Source organism: Macaca fascicularis, chromosome 1, assembly GCF_037993035.2.
Source record: "Macaca fascicularis isolate 582-1 chromosome 1, T2T-MFA8v1.1".
Classification (NCBI taxonomy): Eukaryota; Metazoa; Chordata; class Mammalia; order Primates; family Cercopithecidae; genus Macaca; species Macaca fascicularis.
In genome coordinates, this window is record NC_088375.1 from 176294630 (window position 1) to 176315619 (window position 20990).

At 42.6% G+C, this 20990-nt stretch overlaps 1 long non-coding RNA gene across 1 annotated transcript; it reads left to right on the forward strand.

Annotated features, from left to right (window-relative positions):
- Positions 1-15951: 15951 nt before the first annotated feature.
- LOC123571828 (uncharacterized) lies at positions 15952-18794 on the forward strand. Its single transcript, XR_006696094.3, has 2 exons — positions 15952-16440; positions 17974-18794. It is a non-coding gene; the product is annotated as an uncharacterized lncRNA (long non-coding RNA).
- Positions 18795-20990: the final 2196 nt, after the last annotated feature.

The window sequence follows — 20990 nt, forward strand, 5'->3', positions numbered from 1 at the left end:
TGCCTATTTGTGGTCACTAATAACAAATCCTCCCATCTTCATTACTGAAAAAACAGTAAGAACGTTACCCTGTTAATTAAGCATTTTTTGGGGGGGTGGGTGTTGCGGGAGGGAAGAAGTTGTTGATTAGGCCACCTTAGGACTAATCACTGGGCCCAAGGAAAGAGACCTTGGCCTGGGTTGCACAGTGGAGGGCAGGAAACATGGCTGGTCCTGTGGCTGGCAGCTCTGCTGGAATGATACGGCTAGAGTGGAGTTTGAGCTCTTTTAAGGGAGCTGTATGAACAAAACAACAGATGTCCACTCCAGGAGCATATAAATGCAGGGCCCCTCTCATGCCTGATGCCAGAGTATACTCATCTCCACTCTTTCTCAATGCACGGATTTCTTAGTATACTCAAGACTCCATCAAGAATTGCTCATTACAAGTGTTGGCAGCTGTGAGTAGAACATTTATTTTATTCCTTTTCCTAGGACTTGGATAAATAAGGGAATTCAGCAAATATGGAGCACCTTATATGTCCACGCAACATGTAAAAAGGCAAGGATAGAAATAAAGACAGAAAAATATTCTGACATGGGGGTAGCCTGGATATGGAATATGTTATGTATTTTAAAAAGACATCGGTTACAACTAACATCTAACTTAGACCTTAGGAAAAGTAATTGTTTCAGAAGCTGTGGAAGGAAGAAGGTGATACTGAGTACCCATTATATGCTGAGTTTTTTGTTCTAGTTGTTGATTCATTCAATCAATCTTCATCAAGTTGCCTTCTATGTACCAGGCATTGTTTTAGTTGCTGAGATACAGTAGTGGACTCAACAGAAATAAAAGTCCACACCTTCTCAAAGACTACATTCTGGTGGGCAAAGACAGATAATAAATGAAATAAATAAGTATATAGTCACGTAAAGATGATATGCAAATAGAGAAAAAGCAGGAGACAGAGATAAGATGTTCTAGGGAGAGAGATTACAGTTTTGTGAGCAAAGAATTGAGGAAGGTGATGGTTGGGTCTTAAAGATGTGAAGGGGAAGAGCTTCTAGGCAGAAGGAAGAGCTGGTATCTTCCCCTCCCACCTCGCTTATGGGAGCCTGCCTGCAACATTTGAGAGACAGCAAGGAAGCCAGTATGACTGAAGGGACTCACCGAGGGACTGAACAGAGCAGGAGTGGAAGACGAGGTCAGTTATGTAATGGCACAGGGTGGAGGCAATGGGAAGATCACACTTGGGACTTGCATGACACGGGAAGGACTTTGATCTTTCCTTGGAGGCTTCTGCGCAGAGAAGTGGCATGAATTGATTCACGTAAGTTATGCCAGTCACTATTCTCAAGAGCTCTGAGAGTCTGGAATTATTGGCCCCAGTTTGTGATGTGGAATTAGCATCAGAGAGGGCATATAACTTCCCCAGCATCACACCACTAGTGAATTTTAGAGCTGGGTTTCAAATGCAGCTCTTTCTGATGACAATGCTCTTTCCATTAGACCACAGTGCCTCCCTCAGTCCTTGTTCCTTTATTTTGTCATGGTTAAATATTAAAAGACCCACCTTGTCCATCTTCATTTAAAATTTTCCATATTAATCAAAATGCATAATTATCCCCCAAACACCCAAATAATAATTATCAATTGTGAATTTCAGAGAATTATACTTATATATTTCATAATCTATAGTTATAATTATAATAAAATTTGCTTTATAGCCTTTGTTATGCCCACACTATCGTTTAAAACTTCATTGCTTCTGAGGTTCTGATCATTTTTTTGTGTAACGGTTAAGAGTTCTCTTCCTTGATTTTCCTGGCAAAATTGACAGTTTCCCCTCTGAGCTGTCTCAGTACTATAAATACATTTCTTCTAGGACCCTAGCAAGACTGGATTATGATTCCATTATATCTGCCTGTCTGTTTCTCTAAACTTCGGTTCTTTAGGGGCCAGGATCACATCAATAGTAAATACCCTTGGGGTGTCTGTCCTGCCCAAGACCTGATTATTCCTCTCCCTTAGATGGCTGCTCCCCTCCATAGCCACCCTTGAATCATGCATCCCCATTCTAATGGCCACTGTTGCTTGGACCAGGGATGGGTGCCTGATCTGAGCGGGGCCATTCGGATGATCTTCTGGAACTGAGGGGTGGCCCCAGAGATTCTGGCTTCGTCTAGACTGAACTCTTGACAAAGGAGATGTAAACTCAGGAGTATTTCTATGGCCGTCTTCTGCTTGCCATATAGAATGACTGGGAAGTATGGAAAGCTGGTTTCTGTTGAGAGAAGCGAGATGCAGAAAAAGGCAGAGGCTAGGGACCAGAGAAAGCCCTGTCTGGGATGCTGACAGATCTCTATTTCCTTTGTTTAGCCTTTTAAAGGGCTGGCTGCACTCTCACCTTTAAGATTCACAAAATATACTATATTCTTATGATAAACTCCATTTATTTATTTATTTGTTTATTTATTATTTATTTTTGCTTATGCTAGCTTGAGTTGGTTTTTCTTACAACGAAAGACTACAAAATAATCCAATGTCTGGTTCATTTGCATAACCCCAGACCTAATTCTATATCACAGTGTCTCACTCAAAGACAAATCTTGGGTTGGCATTTTCTAGACTTGAGTTTAAGTGCCAGCTCCACAGATTACCTTGGCATGTTGCTTCACCACTTTGAGCCTCCATTTCCCCATCTGTAAAATAGGGACAATAAAGGGGTTATTATAGGATTAAAGTGTTGGGCATGTATTCGTTGTTGCTCAGTATCTGGCAGTTGCTATTATTAATGCAAGTTTTGGAATGTATGCAAGGAGAGACAATTGTTCTTGACCGCCTTGCTTCGGAGTGGACCTGGATGGTAGATGAGTGGCTAGAGCTTGGACTTTGGAGTCTGACTTCAGGAGTTTGGTTCTCAGATTCACCATTTACCAGCTGTATGAACCTGAGCAAATTATTTGAATTGTAAACACTACTTGGTTTCCCTATCTAAAAATCGCCCTTTCTCTATCTTTGGCACTGCAAGCACATAGACCTCAGCCCAATCTGACTCTCTGATAGCCAATTTGGCCCAAGAGGTGGGAGGTTTGGATCCTAGCCCTGCTTCTGTCACTGGTCATAACCTTAAGCAAGTCATCACATCTCAATGGACCTGAGTTAGGAAAGTGATCATCTGCAAAACAAGTCTAATCTATGTTCTGCTTGCTTCATGACATCATCAGGGAAAGGTCACAGAGGATCGAAAACAAACAACGTATTATTTTGTACACTTCTAAGCACTCTCCAGATGTAAATTAAGTACTCTGAATTATTCATATGCATGCGTGTCTCCCATGCTGGCTTGACTTATCTGTAAAATGGGACTGTGAAATGCTGACATTGCATGGTTGTAATGAGGCTGAAGTGAGATAATATATGAAAGCACAATTCCAATTTCTGGCACTTACTTGTACAAACCCAATGCGTTGTGGTCTTCCTTTCTCCTTTAGATTTTACTAAGCAGTTCACTGCCTTTTTTATTTTTTAAAATTTGGTCCTCTGTCTGGTCTTGGAGTTAGGGCAGTGCGACCTTATCCCCATTTCACAGATGAATAACTTGAGGCTCTGAGACATTAAGTAACTCAGCAAAGTGATACAGCAGTGGCAGAGATAGAACTGGGAATCTATTCTCCATTCACCCTGTACGGCAAGTAAAGAACTGCACTGTGGAGCCAGTCTGCCTCTGCTTCCTATCCCAGCGCCCCACTTACTAGCTTGGGAACTTGGGCAAGTTACTCAACTTCTCTGTGCTGTTGTTTTCCCATCTGCAACCTGGGCAGAGTAATTATTCCTGCACAATTGCAGCTACCACACAGAGTGGTTGGAAGGATTAAACAAGGCAATGCTATGCTGCTTAGCATGTGCCTAGAATGTGGTAACTGCTCTCCAAGTGTAAGTTATACTCTATGATCTGCTGGGGATGTGCAACATTGGGTACAGATATGAAAGCAGAGGGCCCTGGGATTAAGTCCAGGCTTGACCCCTTACAACTGTGTGGCTTGGACAGGCATGGAGCCTCCCTTCCGTCTCTAATGTGGAGAGGACAGTGCCTATCTTGGGAGATTAGAAGCCATGGCACATGTGGATTCTTTAGAAATGTAGCAAGGTAGGTTGGTGGGATGAGGCAGGGCTTGGGGAATAAGAGCAGAGAGGTTGAAAACAGCCTGATGTGCACAGATGTGTCTTGAGGAGCAATGAGGAGTGGCAGGAATGAAGAGTAGAGGTGTAGACAAGCCTGGATCATGGAGGACTCTTTATGTCAGCAGAGGAACTTGAGTCTCTTCAGACTCACTGAATGCTTTTATGCGGGGAAGCAGGGAACAGAGTTGGCCTGTTGAGAGATCATTCTGGCAGCTGTGAAGATAGATTGGAATCCATGTGCCCAGTGCAGGGGCTCCATTAGAAAGTGTTTTGGGCGAGAGATGACAGTGACCTGAAGAAAAGCCAAGGGTGTGGGATGAAGAGAGGGAACGGCTTTTATGACTACTAACTACTGGTTGAGGGTCTACTATAGACTTGGAACTCACCATTCCAAGTGCTTTGCAAATAGTAACTCATTTAATTACCTTAACAATGCAGTGGGGTAGGTACTATTATCCCTATGCTACAGATTCAAAGATGAGGCCCAGAGAAACTAAGAAATGTTAAGGGGATCAGAGCCACAAGACATGGTGAATACTTTGATGCAGGGCAGTGGGGAGCAGTGAAAGGGTAGGTGATCAGCTTTCTGGCTGGGATGACGGGCTGGAAACTCAGACACCCAGCAGAAGGAGCAGGTTGGGGAAGGAGGCAGGAAAGCTATGAGTCAAGCTGTGTCTATGTTGAAGGCACCAGTGGCTCCTGTGAGACGATCCCTGCGTTGGATAGGTATGTGGAGCTCAAGGGTATGCCAGATGTGGAGGTTTGGCCTTCAACCTGATTTCAGAGGGTGCAGGGAGAGATGGAACCCTCTCAGGGCAATCTGAGGATTGGTGAGAGAGGTAAGGTCTGAGCCCTGGAGTATGTGACCTTCATAGACGTTTCTGTCTCCTGGGTCCAAAGCCTATTCTGGTCCCAGGGCCTGGACTGAAGTGCAGGCTGCGTGCCTCTCAGGAGCTCTCACTCCCACTTGTGGGGAAATTAACGTTTCTACATGAAATGTCAGAACAACCAATCACCATCCGCTTTGGGGTCAGGAATGTTGTGCCTGGGCCAGGTATGGGCTGGACACAGGTTCTTCTGTGAATCTTCTCAGCACTTGGATCTTGACGGAGAAGGGGGTTGTGGGAGTGTTACCGCTTTCCTCCCACAATGCTCTCTCCCTCCCTCTCTCCCTTTAGCTGCGTTTCTCTTGTCCTCTCTATTTCTTTATGTCCCTGTGCTTTGCTGCTTTGTTTCTGCCGATTTCTGTCCTTCTGTTGCTCCCTCTCTCCCTGTCTCTGACTCCTTTTTGTCTCCCTCTGCTTCCCTCTTTTTCTCTGTCTCTATGAGTCTCTCTCTGTGTCTCTCTCCCTGAATATCTCTATGTCTCTCCCTTTGTCTGTCTCCATCTCTTGTCTTTGTGTCTATGCACTGCTCCCCCACCCTCTATGCTTTCTTTCTCTCCTTTCCCTCCTCCCTCCTGTCCTGCCTCTGGGAAGAGGGCAGAGATCACTGGGCAGGATTGGATGTCATTAAACAAAAAAAAAAGGAGAAAGGACTCCTTTTCTCCTGCTTGCCCCTGGGGAATGCCTAACAATGAGAGACACTTTGGTGGGTAATCGATAGGAACAAGATGCAACTAGACATCTTTGTTGGGCAGTGCAGCCGGCAGTTTCCTCTGACCGGAGCCCCTGGGAATGGCTGGCCTCTTGACCAGCCTCAAACAGAGTGTATCACAGTGCAGCGCACTTGAAGTGTGAGCCCAGCACATCCTAACCTAGGGGCACCTCATTTCCATCCCCCGCTCCCCTCCCTCCCCTGCCCTCCTCCCGCCCAATACTTCACGAATATCATGAATAGAAAGAGACACTGTAACAGACAGGACATAGATTGTAGGCAGCATAGGTTGTGGGGCTGGCTAACAATCAGGGTTTCTCTAGCTGGAGCACTACTCTTAATCTTTCTAAACCCCAATTTTCTTGTGTGTAAACCAGGGAGACTAACAACTATAATCCATTCTAGGCAAGGCAGCTGGTTTTCTTTCTGAATAACAAGTTTGATCAGCACCTCCCCCACTTAGGCCCCCACAGCATGGATCACAGTCTTCTTTCAATGCTGAATCCCAGCACCAAGCTCAAAGGAGATGCTTAATGAGCGTGTGTGGCAACACAGTAGGTACTTCATATGTGTTTGTCAAATGAACAGACTACCTGCTTCTAGACCTGTACTGCCCGGCCGTCTTCTTTCTGCCTCTAACTTCCCAAAAAAAGAGCTCCAGGCTAGACTCTAGATCTTTGCCCTTGCTTGCCAGCTCTGTCTTCCCTTTTCTGCCTTTTTCCTCCCTGCATGTAGCCCTCTGAGGTTATGAGGATGAAAGGAAAAGGAAGTGAGTCACACAGGCAGGAATTCAGAACACTGGCCTCTTGGATACGGCCAAACTAGCAGAAGAGTTCACATACGGTATCATGGAAAGTTAAAGAAGGAAGAAAACTTAGAGATCATCAAGTCTGCTCATTCTCCCATTTTACAGATGAGCAATCCGCGCCCGGAGAAAGGGAGTGGCTTGCACAAAGTACTATAACTTATCCCTGTGGCAGAGAGAGGGACAGAAGAAACTAGAGTTCTACAACTTCTCAAAGTTCCTCAAACATTATTCTTGGTCTTTAGTTCTACACACCCTTTTGCATTGATAAGGGCAAGCCCAACTGAACCCCATTCTCCATTTCAGTCTTAGGAATTGCGCTCACAAAACCTTCCCCATTCTTCTAAATGCAATCCAACCATAAGATCCATTACTAACAGAGGCAAACAGGGCCTCTCACGTTAGAAGAACCAGCCACAAGAAGCTGCTTTTTCACAAGCTTGTGTCCACTTATTCTGATTCAGCTAGACTCTCAGAGGCTTTCCATGACTCCTCCATTCTGACTAAGATTTGCCTTTTTTTTTTTTTTGCTTCCTCTATACCTTGTGTATATCTTTTCTTTGGACTTCCCACATTGCTTTTTTTTTAAAAAATCAGCTTTATAACATGTAATTTATGTGCAATAAAATTCACCAATTTTATATACAACTCAATGAGTTTTGACAAATATGTACAGTAATATGACCCCCACCACAATCAAGAAACAGAACACTTTCATTGGCCCCCTAAGTATAATAACATCCATACTCTCTTGAAGTCAATTTCCTACCATAGCCAGGCTGGGCAATCATTGATCCAATTTTAGCTGCGATAGCTTTGCTAGAAGTTCATATAATTAGAATCATTTTGTATCTGGTTGCTTTCGCTTAACATAATGTTTCTGTGACTCATCAATGCTGTTACAAGTATCAGCAATTCCTTTGTTCTTATTGCATTACAATGGTTATCCAGTTGTTCCAGCACCATTTAATTAAAAGACCATTCTTTCCCACTGTATGGATGTACTGCAATTTATTTAACCATTCACCAGGTGATGGGCATTTGGATTGTTTCCAGTTTTTGGCTGTTGAGAATGAGGCTGCCATGAGCACTCATGTACAGATTTTGTTTTATTTTTATGTGTTTTCTTTACTTCTATGAGTTTTACTTTTTTAGATTTCACATATAAGTGTGATATGTATCTTCTCATATTTTCAGTATAAGTGCTTCATGATGAATATAATATTTTCTCCTAGTCTATGGCACCTGCAAGTCCAGCACCATTTATTTCATCATGGCCAGACCTTAGGTTTGTTAATCATCTCTCTGAGGCTCAGTTTTTTAATATGTAAAATGATGTTATTAGTGTATCTATTTCTTAGAGTTTGTGAGGATTAAAAGGAATAGTGCATACTGAACTCTTAGCCTAATGCCTAGAACTTAAATAAGAGCTTGAAAATCATCAACTAACTGCTGTTATCTGATTTGTATTCATTCCATCTCTGGTCAATCAATAATAGTACTCTTTGGGTATGAACTCGTATTATCTGCAGCTGGTAGCTGGAAATAACTGGAGCTCAGGAAACCAGTCTAGACTAGAACTAGAAATTTGGTTGGGAGGCCAAGGTGAGTGGGTCACTTAAGCTCCAGAGTTTGAGACCAGCCTGGACAACATGGTGAAAACCTGTCTGTACAAAAAAAAAAAAAAAAAAAAAAAAAGATTTGGAAGTAAATAGCATGTAACATAGCTATCATTTGGAGTCCGGAGCCTGAGTGAACTCAGAGTGAGAGTGTGTATAGTGAGATGATGAGACAGCCACAGCTGGAACCTTGACCAATCCCAACATTTGAGGGATAGGCAAAGGAAGAGAGGATGATGGAAGATAATGAGATTGTGTAGCCTGAGAGGAGGAGGAAAACCAGGAGAGAACAGAGTCATAGAAACCAAAGAAGGAGTAAGATCTAAGATGGAAGGGAACACTAACAAAGTCAAATGCTATAGAGATGGTGAGCCCTGAAGAAGAGACCAGTGCATTAGCCAAGAGCCAGTGCTTTCAGTGGAGAGGTGGACAGGAAGTCCAACGACAGGGTTAAGAAGCAAGCAGGTGCTGAGGTTTGGGAATCATCAAGCATATAGCTCATGTTTCCCCCAAATTTTGGTTGAGACAGTGAGAGGAGAAAGGAGATGGTAGCTTTCTTTAGAGGGTAGCAGTTGTGGAGGGCAGTCTTCCTTTTATAGTATGGGAGAGACTGAAACGTGTTCCTGGACAGATAGAACAGAACCAATGGACAGCAAATGGTTGAACGGACAGAAAAAGAGAGTGGATAATAGTGAGTGTGAGTCCCCTAAGGTGGCAGGAAGGCATGGTGTCTAGAGTGTAGAATCAGTTTGTGGCAGGGGAGTGGGGTGGCTTTATACTATGTCAACCAACTGAAATGGAACAATGTTTCAGTTTATAGTTGAGGGTTAGGATTGACCAAAAGAGAAATTTGCATATGATTTGAAAGAAGGGCAGAGCCATTAGTCTTTGAAGGTCACTGTGGTTAAACATGGTGAGAAGTACATGCAGAGGTGCTGACTGACTTCAGCTTGTTTTTGGTCTTTTGTAGTAAAAGTAAGATGCCAGAAAAGTTGAGCTTATCTTTCTTGCACTCAACTCTGTGCTTAGCTCTTCTTCCTTCCTGCCTGCCCTGCTAACTAATGTTAACCCCAGAACCATAATCTGATGCAGCAGCAACAGCCCTCCAAAGAATTTTCTATCAGCTTTCTTTTGTAGACCCACTCCATCAGATGCATGTGCCTGGCTATGCATATTCCTTCATGAATGCCCACATGCCCACTCAATCTGGTATTTCAAGAGGGCGGCTTAGTGACTTTTGATTTCCCATCTCCCTGTTTGGGTGCTTACTTATCCAGTTTCTACTACAGTTATAAAATGTGTTAATTCTACAACAAATTCATATTTTAGGATATTCATAGAGTTTCAGCTTTCCTGATTGAATCTTGGCTGATACGGGATGGGGGGACATTCTTACACATACTGCAAGAAGACACTAACGGGGTGGATGTCAAAGGAATTTGGGTCACATGGTCTTGATGTCGTATAAAGACACAGGAATCAGGTCATATAAAGAGATTAGGGTTAGGGTAGAGTTTGAGGCTTGAAAATCTTGGAAAAGCCCTAGAAAATGGTACAGTAAGTGGAAGACAGAGTTGAGAGAATCTTTTTGTTGAAAAGCCAAGGAGTTGGAATGTATACTGGAGGAATGTAAAAGGAAGGAGGCCCGAATTCAAGTCCTGGCTCTACCCCTTCTTAGCTCCATGGCCTTGGATAAGTCACATATTTTCCTCCCTGTGGTTGCTTTTGCCTATTTGTTCTCCCTCCTCCTCTGCTCTGCCCTGTATTTTAGGAAACTACATTCCCAAGCTCTCATGCCATCTGGCTTCCAAATAGGCCTGGTCAGTGCATGGCACTAGTGGAAACCTGGAGGAAGGAGAAGGGACACAGTCTGGCTATTGCAGTCTCGCTGTTCTGCTCCACGGCTTTGACTCTGAGTAGCCTTTTCCTTCAGATCCCGGCTGCTGGCTGGCCGGCAACTCTCTCCACAGCTGCTGCCCCAGCCAGCAGGCCTGGAAATGGTAGCAATTTCCTGCTGTACTACTCTGGGTTGCCACTTCTGCTTTTCCATTACCTGTGTAATGAGGCCCCTGAAGAGTTTTCCTCTGCTTGAAATACTCGAGTGGATTTAGTTTTCCTGGCTGATATATTCATCTGTATGATGGGACTGCTATTGCCTACCTCCCAGGATAATTTTGAGGTGACGAATGTATTATTATGGCATATGGGGAGAAGGAAGGGAGGTAAGAGCTGCTCTATTAATTTAGGCACACTCCCCTGGGAGAACGACCACTGAGTGATTCCCACTGCATGCCAGACGCTTTCCATTTGTTATGCATTAGACTCACTACCTGTGTGACCCTGAGTGACTTGCTTCACCTCTGTGTGCCTCAGTTTCCTCGTCTATAAAGTAGGAACAATAAAAAGCCTACCTCACCTACTATTGGGAGGATGGGCTGAGATATGGTGTAAAAAAAGCCTAGAACAGGGCCTGGCATGTATGAAGCACTCAGTGTTACCTATAATTGTTACAAATGTGAGCATTTATTATTGCTTTTTCATTTTTGCTTCATAAAAAGCTAGAGGACACCAAGGAGCAGTGAAGTTATATGACTCAATCATCTGAGAGACAGTACGTTATAAGACTTGATTCCAGGTTCCCCTGACTCCACAATTGCGTTCTCTCCGCTGCTCCCCTCTTGGCAATGTCAGTTACATCGAATTGTGCAGACATAGGTCCACAGGAGCGGTGACTGCTGCATTGAGCAGGTTTATACTTCTTTGCTTCACCTTCCCCTCCCTTCTAGAGCCTCTATAATTAAACTCAAGTGAAACCAATGCAGGGCCCTAAGAACAGGATGGACTTGATCCTGGTAATAAGTCCCCTGAGAGGCCTTGGCTAGCAAAGGGGCAGCTGGAGGTTCACAGAGGAGGGAAGCTGATGGCTGGGGGTAGGGGTGGGGTAGGGTATGTGTGTGTGTCTTCTGCCTGGCAGATTCCCTCCACATCTGCCTCAGTAGGAGCTGGGTGCATTCTGGAAGCTTTTTATTACCAATAGATAGCTCTCAGCTCAGCTCTCCCTTCCCCCAGCCTCCCCTCAGCCTAAAATATATCGAGCTGTGTTAGAGGCAAAGTATATTTTCAGCCCTGCTAAGGCCCTCAGGGAAATGGCTACCATGGAGAGGAGCCAGGGAGCTACGTAGGACTTTGAATCCCCTTCTTGCCCCTGCCCCCCTTACTCTCAAGTGCTGCTGCCCGGCAGGCAGCTACCACCTCACGAGCTTAGTGATCAGCTCTGCTTCAAGGCTGGTTTTGACCTAAACAACCTCCTCCTTGGCTCTTTGCAGATCAGTGATTCTGTATCTTTAGAATTCAATGTATACCTGTAACCAACTCCTTCTCTCCTCTGCCCTCTCCTCTCTCCCCTGCCACCACTGAGCTTACTATTCTAGCAGACGAAGTGGAGAATACAAATAACAATAATGAATCTGTGCAGGTCGAACATACTTGTATCTGTTATCTCATTTGAACCTGTTGACAACCTCTGTGAGGGAGATGGACCCTATGAGGAGAAAATTAAGCCTCAGAGTGATGAAGTAATCTACTCTAGGTCATGTAAGTATAAGTAGAAAGTGACACAGCCAGGATTCAAACCCAGAACTCTTAATCCTATGCCATGCTGCCTCCTAAGTGGTTGACACTAATTTGGATGCTAAAGTGCTGGCCTGTTGGTGTTACAGGCAGTTCTTTTTTGAGATATGTTCTCACTCTGCTGATCAGACTAGAGTGCAGTGGTGTGATCATAGCTTACTGCAGCCTGGATCTCCTGGGCTCAAGTAATCCTCCTGCCTCAGCCTCCTGAGTAGTTGAGGCTATAGGCATGCACCACCATGCCCTGAAAATTAAGAAAATATTTTTAGAAATGGAGTCTTTGTGTGTTGCCCTGGCTGGTCTCAAACATCTAAGCTCAGGCAATCCTCCCTACTCAGCCTCCCAAAGTACTGGGATTAGGGGCGTGAGCCACTATGGTGCAGTTCCTACTGTTCTGTAGTACTCTGTCAAAATAGGGTTTGGCCAAACAACTAGAAAGCACATGTTTTCATGAAGGACTGATGACCCTCCAGATCAGGACCTTGGACTGCTATTAGGGTCTCCTCTGCCCCCACTGAAAGCATTATCTACGTTTGTTGAGTGCTTCATATGCACCATGTCTTTTTCATTCGGAACTCCTCACAGCATGTATATTGCTATCGTCATTTTGCAGTTGGGATCCTGTTTAAGATTACACAGCTAGTAAAGAGCAGTTATAGAATCCACACTCGAGCTTCTCCTGGTCTCTAGGTTACTTCAAAAGTACCTGTCTTTTCCTATTGTGCTATACTATATCATATTCTTTAATGACTCTGAAGGTAAAAAATTGCAGTGAAGAGCACTTCTCTTGTTGCCATGATTAGCACCTATTGTCAACTAGGATTGTACTTGGTTTGTGATGATAGAAACCTGACCACAGTGGCTTCACTAAATGGAAGTTTTTTGTTTGTTTTGTTTTGTTTAGTGAACAAAAGGGTATATGATCTTGAGCTAGTGCAACTGCCTGAGCAAGTAGTCATGCTCCAGGCTCCTTCTAGCTTCCTGCTCTGACATTGTAAGCATATGGCTTTTGTCTTTATGTTATAGGCTGGCTGTCTTATTTCGAAGCATCAAGGCTGCACTCCAGGCAGGAAGAAGGGTGAAAGATAGGAACTACATGACCATGGAGTTTGTCTCTTCCCATCAGAGAAACAGTAGCTTTTCTGGAATCTCTAATCAATAGTCTTTTACTTACATCTATTGGCTGAAAATGGTCACATGGCTATCCCTGGCTATAAGAGAATCTGGGATGTTAGTATTTCCAGGTAGGTGCATGGTCTCCTGAAACAGAGTTCTGTTGGTATAATGAGAGTGGTGTTGGAGCTCAGAAAGTGATACCCCAAAATATAGTGAACTAGAGAAGCACTCTAAGGACTCTCTGATCTTCCCTTTCCTCCTTGTCTTTCTGATCTTCTCACCTTCCTGAAGCACCAGAAGGGACTCTTTCTGGAATTTCCTTATCTGACTAAGAAAGCTTCTTTCCAAAAGAAATGTAATTGTCTTAAGATTCCCTCCCTAGCACTCTCATCAAATAACCAGGAAAGATTAACCCCCAGAGAAGAGAAAACACTGGGAGTCCTCACCATGTCCAGGCAGACTTTTCATCTATTCTTCTGAGGGCAGCTCTGAAAGATTATCTGGGGAATTTTGTCTACATAATAAGACACCTTTGTTCACAGCAAAATTTTGCCCTTCACTTTCCCACCACCCCCCTAAGAGCTCAGAGGAACTTTGTCTTAGGCCATTGTTCTTTGGGCTTATTTATTTTCCCTAAAAATCACTCACTCCTATACCCCTCCATTCCCCTTCCCCCATGAAAAAGAGCATATAAACATCTGTACTCCATTGGGTTATTGACTAATCATCCTCCTGTGATTTCCTTGTGATATGCATGTTAAATTCATTTGGTATGCCTTTTTCTCCTATTAATCTGTCTATTGTCAGTTTATTTTCAGTGAACCTTCAGAGAGTAGAGGGGAAGCTTTCCTTTGACCTCTGCAGTGAATGTATAGCAAGAGCCAGCAGTGTTTGCCCCCAGTTTGCACTGGACTGTACAGTAATGAGTTTCATAATCTCTTACCTTGACATGAGTTTTAAATTTCCAAAACACCTTTTTTTTTTTTTTTTTTTTTTTTTTTGAGATGGAGTTTTGCTCCTGTGCTCTTGTTGACCAGGCTGGAGTGCGATGGCATGATCTTGGCTCACCACAACCTCTGCCTCCTGGATTCAAGCGATTCTCCTGCCTCAGCCTCCCGAGTAGCTGGGATTACAGGCATGCGCCACCACGCCCAGCTAATTTTGTATTTGTAGTAGAGATGGGGTTTCTCCATGTTGGTCAGGCTGGTCTTGAACTCCTGACCTCAGGTGATCCGCCTGCCTCTGCCTCCCAAAATGCCGGGATTACAGGCATGAGCTACTGTGTCCAGCCCCCCAAAACACTTTTATGTGTGTTATTCCTTTTAATCTGTATGACAGCCTTCTAAAAGAGGTAGGGTATGGATCACCCAGGAGTTGTGCAGATCTGGCATCATATTTCTTTGTCTTAGGCCATTGTTCTTTGGGCTTATTTTACAAAAGAGGAAACTGAGGTTCAAAGAATTAAATGACTTGCTGAAAGTCATAGAACTAGAAAGTAGTAAGAACTGAAGTGGAGTTCAGTGTCTGAAGACTCACTGTGACTTTGGATAAGTCACTTAACCTCTCTGCTTGTTCTTTCACTTGTCAGATAGAAATAACAATTTTACCAACCACATAAGGTTGTCATGAGAACTCAATAACCCCTAGTCTTTGCGCATCTTAAGTGCTCATTAAATATGAGAATGAACATTTAATATACTCAAATACATTTTCCTTATCATCCCAAAGCAAGTTAGAATCTTTTCTCCAACTTACTATTTCTCATTAACCTTGAGTATAGAACTTATCAAACTATTTATACATTTTCCCCATGCACAAGCAATACTTAATTCCCGTTAAACTGAGAGGTCCCTGAGGGAATGTTTTGAGGGAACTCATTTCCCAGGGCTCATGTTTTACTAAGAGTCTTCCACTCCATTTCCTAGGAGGAAAGGATATTTGGGCAACACCTTTAACTTAACTCTTTGACCCTCTCTTACTGCACCTAAGGAAGACCTTCTTCCTTTCTTCCTCCTTTGCTTCCTTTATTTTAATGATATGAAAATGCTCCTTGATGGGTAGAGCTAACGTGCTATAAAACATGCTTTGCGGGTGTGAACAAAGCACCTTTCCCATGTAGTTGGCTGAGTATCTATTCCGTAGAGTCTTTCCTCAGTCAGATCTTAAGGGCTATGCTTGGTGGGAGGGGCAGGTGGTGGCATAGGAGGAAGCCTCACTCTGACATTTCATTCACACAGTGTTCACCAAGCAGCTCTACAAGCAATAATGTCGGTACCTTGATCTCCATTTGACTCCCTTGTCATTTTTCAATTGGTTCAGTACTGAGAAGCAGAAAGGTCTGATCATCATCTCAAAGCAACGCTTAACAGCAGAGACAGCAGCTTTCCTCCTCCTTTGCATCCTGGGTCCATTAGGACAATATCTGGGTTTAAAAATGAATGATAAAATGGATCATGAAAGTGAAAACACCTTATAAACTGTAAAGTTCTATTGGATAGAATTTATTAGTGTTACCACATGTTTAATAAAATTCTCCTGTAGCTGAAAGGAATAGGTTGGGTTTTGGATAGAACATAATCTCTTCGGGAGGTCTTGGCAGTGTGGTGGGGGTGGAGGATTGGAAGAAGGAAAAGGAAGAAAAAGTGATCTCAACATGTTTAAGCAATGCATATAAAATGCTTTTGGAAGGTGAATGAAACCTGGTTAGCAGGGGTCTAGTGAGCAAGCATACACATGCAAGAGTAACTCTAGGATAAGACATTAAGCAAATACTATGAAACTTACAGCTAGGAAAGCACCTAAAAGGAGAGAATTAATTTCTCTTTAGCTTTGTTGAGGCATAATGGGTATACAAAAACTGCACACCATAAATGTATACAATTTGCAGAGTTTGGACGTATGTATACACTCCTGCTACCATCACCACAATCAAGATAATGAAGCTGTGCATCACCGCTAAAAGTTTTCTTATGTCTCTTTGTTTTGTTTGTTGTTGTTTGTGTGTGTGCTTGTTTTTATAGTAAGAACACTTAACATGAGATTTACCCTCTGTGATGGTTAATACTGTCAACTTGATTGGATTGAAGGATGCAAAGTATTGTTCCTGGGTGTGTCTGAGGGTGTTGCCAAAGGAGATTAACATTTGAGTCAGTGGACTAAGAGGCAGAGTCACCCTCAATCTGGATGGGCACCATCTATTCAGCTGCCAGTGTGGCCAGAATAAAGCAGCCAGAAGAAATTGGAGAGAGGGGACTTGTTGATTCTTCCAGCCTTCACCTTTCTCCCATGCTGGATGCCTCCGGCCCTCAATCATCGGATCCCAAGTTATTCAGCTTTTGGACTCTTGGACTTAACACCAGTCGTTTGCCAGGGTCTCTCAGACCTTCGGCCACAGACTGAAGGCTGCATTGTCGGCTTCCCTACTTTTGAGGTTTTGGGACTTGGACTGGCGTCCTTGCTCCTCAGCTTGCAGACAGACAGCCTATTGTGGGACTTCATCTTGTGATTCTGTAAGTCCATACTCCTTAATAAACTCCCCTTCATATATACATCTACCCTATTAGTCCTGTCCCTCTAGAGAACCTTGACTCATACACCCTCTTAACAAATTTGTAAGGTACAATATTTTATTTTTAACTACAGGCTGTGTTGTACAGCAGATTTCTGGAACTTCCTTATTTTGGGTAACTGTAACTTCATACCCATTAAACAACAATTCCCCATCCCCTCATAACCACCATTCTATTGTCTACTTCTATATGACTCTTTAGACATCTTTTGTAAGATAAATTTGCAGTATTTGTCTTTCTGTGACTCACTTATTTTACTTAGCATAATTTTTTTCCAGGTCCATCCATGTTGTGGCAAATGGTAGGATTTTCTTATTTTTAAAGGCTGAGTAATGTTCCATCGTATGTATTTGGCCAACACATTTGTACCAAGTTGTTTAACATTGATAATCATTAGAGAAAGGCAAATCAAAACCACAATGAGATATTATTTCACATCAGTTTAGATGACTATTATTAAAAAAACAAAACAAAAATCACAAAAGATAACAAGTGTTTGTGAGGTTAGGGAGAAGTTGGAACTCTTGTCCACTGTTGGTTAGAAAGTAAAAATAGTGCAGCCTCTATGGAAAACAGTAATGCAGTTCCTTAAAATAGAGCTACCATATGATCCAGCAATCTCACTTCTGGGTATATATCCCAATGAATTGATATCAGGATCTCAAAGAGATACCTGCACACCCACATTCATTGCAGCATTATCCACAGTAGCCAAGATACGGAAACAACCCCATGTTCATCGACAGACGAAAGGGAAGATTAATTTTAACCTAGAGGTAGATGTGAGCATAGGGTCAGGGAAGTCTTAGAAAAGGCAGAAATATTTGAGCTGAGGTTAAAAAAAATGGTCATTTTAATAAGTAGTATTTGTTAGTAATAATAGCAACGACTATATTATTGAGTGTCATGTGTCAGATACTGTACTAAAAAAATGTGTCTGAAACCAGATAATGCTCATGGCAACCGTATGTGGTAGCTACAATTTTCATTGCCATTTTTTCAGATGACAAAAATGGTATTGGCAGAGAACATTTATCAAAGCCATGCAAGCCATAAAAAGGGTATAATTCTTGTATGACTTTTACCTAAGATATATTAAAAATCAACTTTGTGTTTACTGTTTTGGGGCCACTAGGAGTCTACTGTGAGTGCTGGGAGGGATTTGGGGGCACATAGAACTCTTGCCAGCCATCTCTCATGAGCTTATACTCTCTAGAGTCAGAAAACCTGAGTCTGAATCTTGACTCTGTCATGCACTTACTATATTTGATCCTTTTAAATAATTTAACCTATCTGTACCCAAGTTTGTTTATCTATATAAAAAGGGCATAATACTCTGCTCACTAACAGAGCTAATGTGGGATTAAATGAGAAAAGGTCCATGAATACTTTTTGTGTATAGTGAAAATACTGCTAGCTCATTCCTGTTCTTATGCTCTTGTAACTCTTTGCTATCTGTCCCTTGTGTGCTAGGTGCTGGATAAGTCCTCATTATACATTAGCACAAAGTCTTACAACAGATGCACCAGAAAGGAGTTATCTCTAACCTCATTTTATAGATGAAGAATTGAATGCTGGGAGAGGAGTGTGATCACTCAGGTGACATGTGACAGAGCTGGGTAAAACTCAGGTCTGTGTGGTTCTCATCTCTGTGTCATTTCTACCACACCAGTCCCCTACCAAGACAAGATGGTAAGTGCAACTGATATACAATACACAGCTCAAGGTCATTTTGCAGAAGACAGTTTGCCAAATGTCCTGTCTTCCAAATGAGCAATAGCCAAATTTACATGCTTCTTTTAAAAAGCTTTAAAGTGTATAGCAGTTTACCTGTGTTTTAAAAGCTTTCAAGATTTCCCATTTTTCATTGACCAATATCTATTTTGTCTCCCCAGTAGTATTTTGAAGAATATTCCAGTAGTTTCTGCCATAGTTCAGCAAATGGAACATGGGCTGGACGTCTGTCCCCACCTGCTCCCTCAGCTGGGAGCCCTTTCAGGGCTATGAATCATTCAGTCATATGTGACAGCACTTGGTGACATCCAAGTTGGCTTTGAGTAGTTTCATTTTTGCAGATTAGTCCATGTCACAGTGGGGTCTTCTGACAGTCAGATGGAGTTTGGACCAACTGTGGCTTATGCTGTGACTATTTCCCCAGCTGTATAATTGAATAGACACACTCAGGAATGAGCAGAATCCCCGCCTTGGCTCTCTAATCTATGGAGTGAGCAAGGTAGGAAAGACCAAGCAGAAGCTCCTGGAACTTCCCTTCCACACCAAGATATGAATAAAAAGCAGTACCCAGACCTGGGAGAATGATACAGATTTGTGCCATCTTTAGATATTTGAAAGATGCATTGCCTCCCCCATTTAACTTGCCTGCCACATTGTGTTCTCATCCTCCATCCGCGCTCTCTTAGTTGGGTTTCTCAAAGCAGAGCTAAAGTCAAAGGTTCAAATACAAATAGTTATTAGACCTTTCTTTAGTATCTATCTACTGTTTCTTTTTTGATAATGTCATTCAGTCTCACTTCTTTGATGGTGTCATTCATTCTTTTTTACCATTGATATGCTGATGACTCCTAAATTTATATTCCCAGGCTTGTCCTCTCTACAGAGCTTCAGAATTGTATTGTCCAACTGCCCACTTAACATCTCCATTCACAGTCTAAGGGTTAGCACCCACTTAACATGCCCAGAAAAGAACTATAAGCTGCAATACTCTACCTCCCAATCTACTATTCCCTATTTCAGTTATCCCCCAGTTTATTTTAAAACCTTGGAAGCATTCTTAATTTCTGTGGTTTTGTCTTCAAACTGTATCCTGAATCTGAGTACATTTCACCATTTCTGTATCTGCCACTGTACTTGAGGCTACAGTAGTCTTTCCCCTGAACTATTTACAATAGGTCCTAACTGGTTCTTGACTTTCATTCTTGCTACTCTATAATTTATTCTCTATACAGCAGCCAAATGTGCCTTTAAAAATGTGTATGAATTATTGTTATTCTCCTGTTCAAAACTCCTTAAGACCTTTTCATAATAGAGTAAAATCTGAACCCTAATCATAGTCTTAAAAGCCCTACTTGGCTGACCCTGGCCTACTTCTCCCATCTTTTTTTTTCTTCAACTTTTATTTTAAGTTCAGGGATGCATGTGCAGAATGCACAGGTTTGTGACATAGGTAAATGTGTGCCATGGTGGTTTGCTGCACAGATCATTCCATCACCTAGGTATTAAGCCCAGCAGTCATTAGCTATTCTTCTTGAAGCTCTCTCTCCCCACCATTCTCCCTGAGACAGGCTACAGTGTGTGTTGTTCGCCTCCATGTGTGCATGTGCTCTGATCATTTAGCTCCCAATTATAAGTGAAAACACGTGGTGTTTGTTTTTCTGTTCCTGCATTAATTTGCTGACAATAATGGCTTCCAGCTCCATCTATGTCCCTGCAAGGGCATGATCTCGTTCCTTTTTATGGGTTCATAGTATTCCATGGTGTATATGTATGACATTTTTTTTATCCAGTCTGTCATTGATGGGCATTTGGGTTGATTTCATGTCTTTGCTATTGTGACTAGTACTGCAATGAGCATATGCATCCCACCTTATTTTCTAATAAGTTGCTCCTTCAACTTACTCCATGCCCATCATGGTGTCCTTTTTAATGTTTCTCAAATCTACCGAGCTTATTCTGGCTTCAGAACCTTGTACTTCCTTCCCTTCTGCCTGAGATGTTTTCCTCTTAGACCTTTGAATGACACTCTCCTTCACGCTAATTAGCTATCTGCTCCAATGCCTATATTCTAAGAAAAGCTGATGACAACCTAAGAAATATTCATCTCTGCTGTCTCAGTTAGGGGACAGAATAACCTACTACATCAAAGAGATACAAATACATGCGTCCAGCATAATAGATGTTAATATCTTTCTCATTGAACAATCCAGGGCTATATTAGTCCATTTTCACACTGCTATGAAGAACTGCCTGAGACTGGGTAATTCATAAAGAAAACAAGTTTAATTGACTCATAGTTCTGCATGGCTGGGTAGGCCTTAGGAAACTTACAATCATGATGGAAGGTGAATGGGAAAGCGAAGTACGTCTTACATGGTGGTAGGTGAGAGAGAGAGCACTGGGGAAACTGCCATTGATAAAACCATCTGATCTTGTGAGAACTTACTCACTATCATGAGAACAGCATGGGGGAAATTGCCCCCATGATCCTATTACCTCCCACCATGTCCCTCCCTCAACATGTGGGGATTACAATTCCAAATGAGGTTTGGGTGGGGACACAGAGGCAAACCGTATCAAGGGCCCATGAGGTATCTCCGACATCCTTCCCAGGTGACATCCAAGGATGCTATAGTTGTTGCCACTTCTTAGCCAGCTGAGGAAGAGAAAGTCCAAGGAAAGTAGTTTTACCTCTAGGGGCTGACATGAAATTTACTATTGCTTATATTTCATTAGCCCAAACGTAGGTACATAGC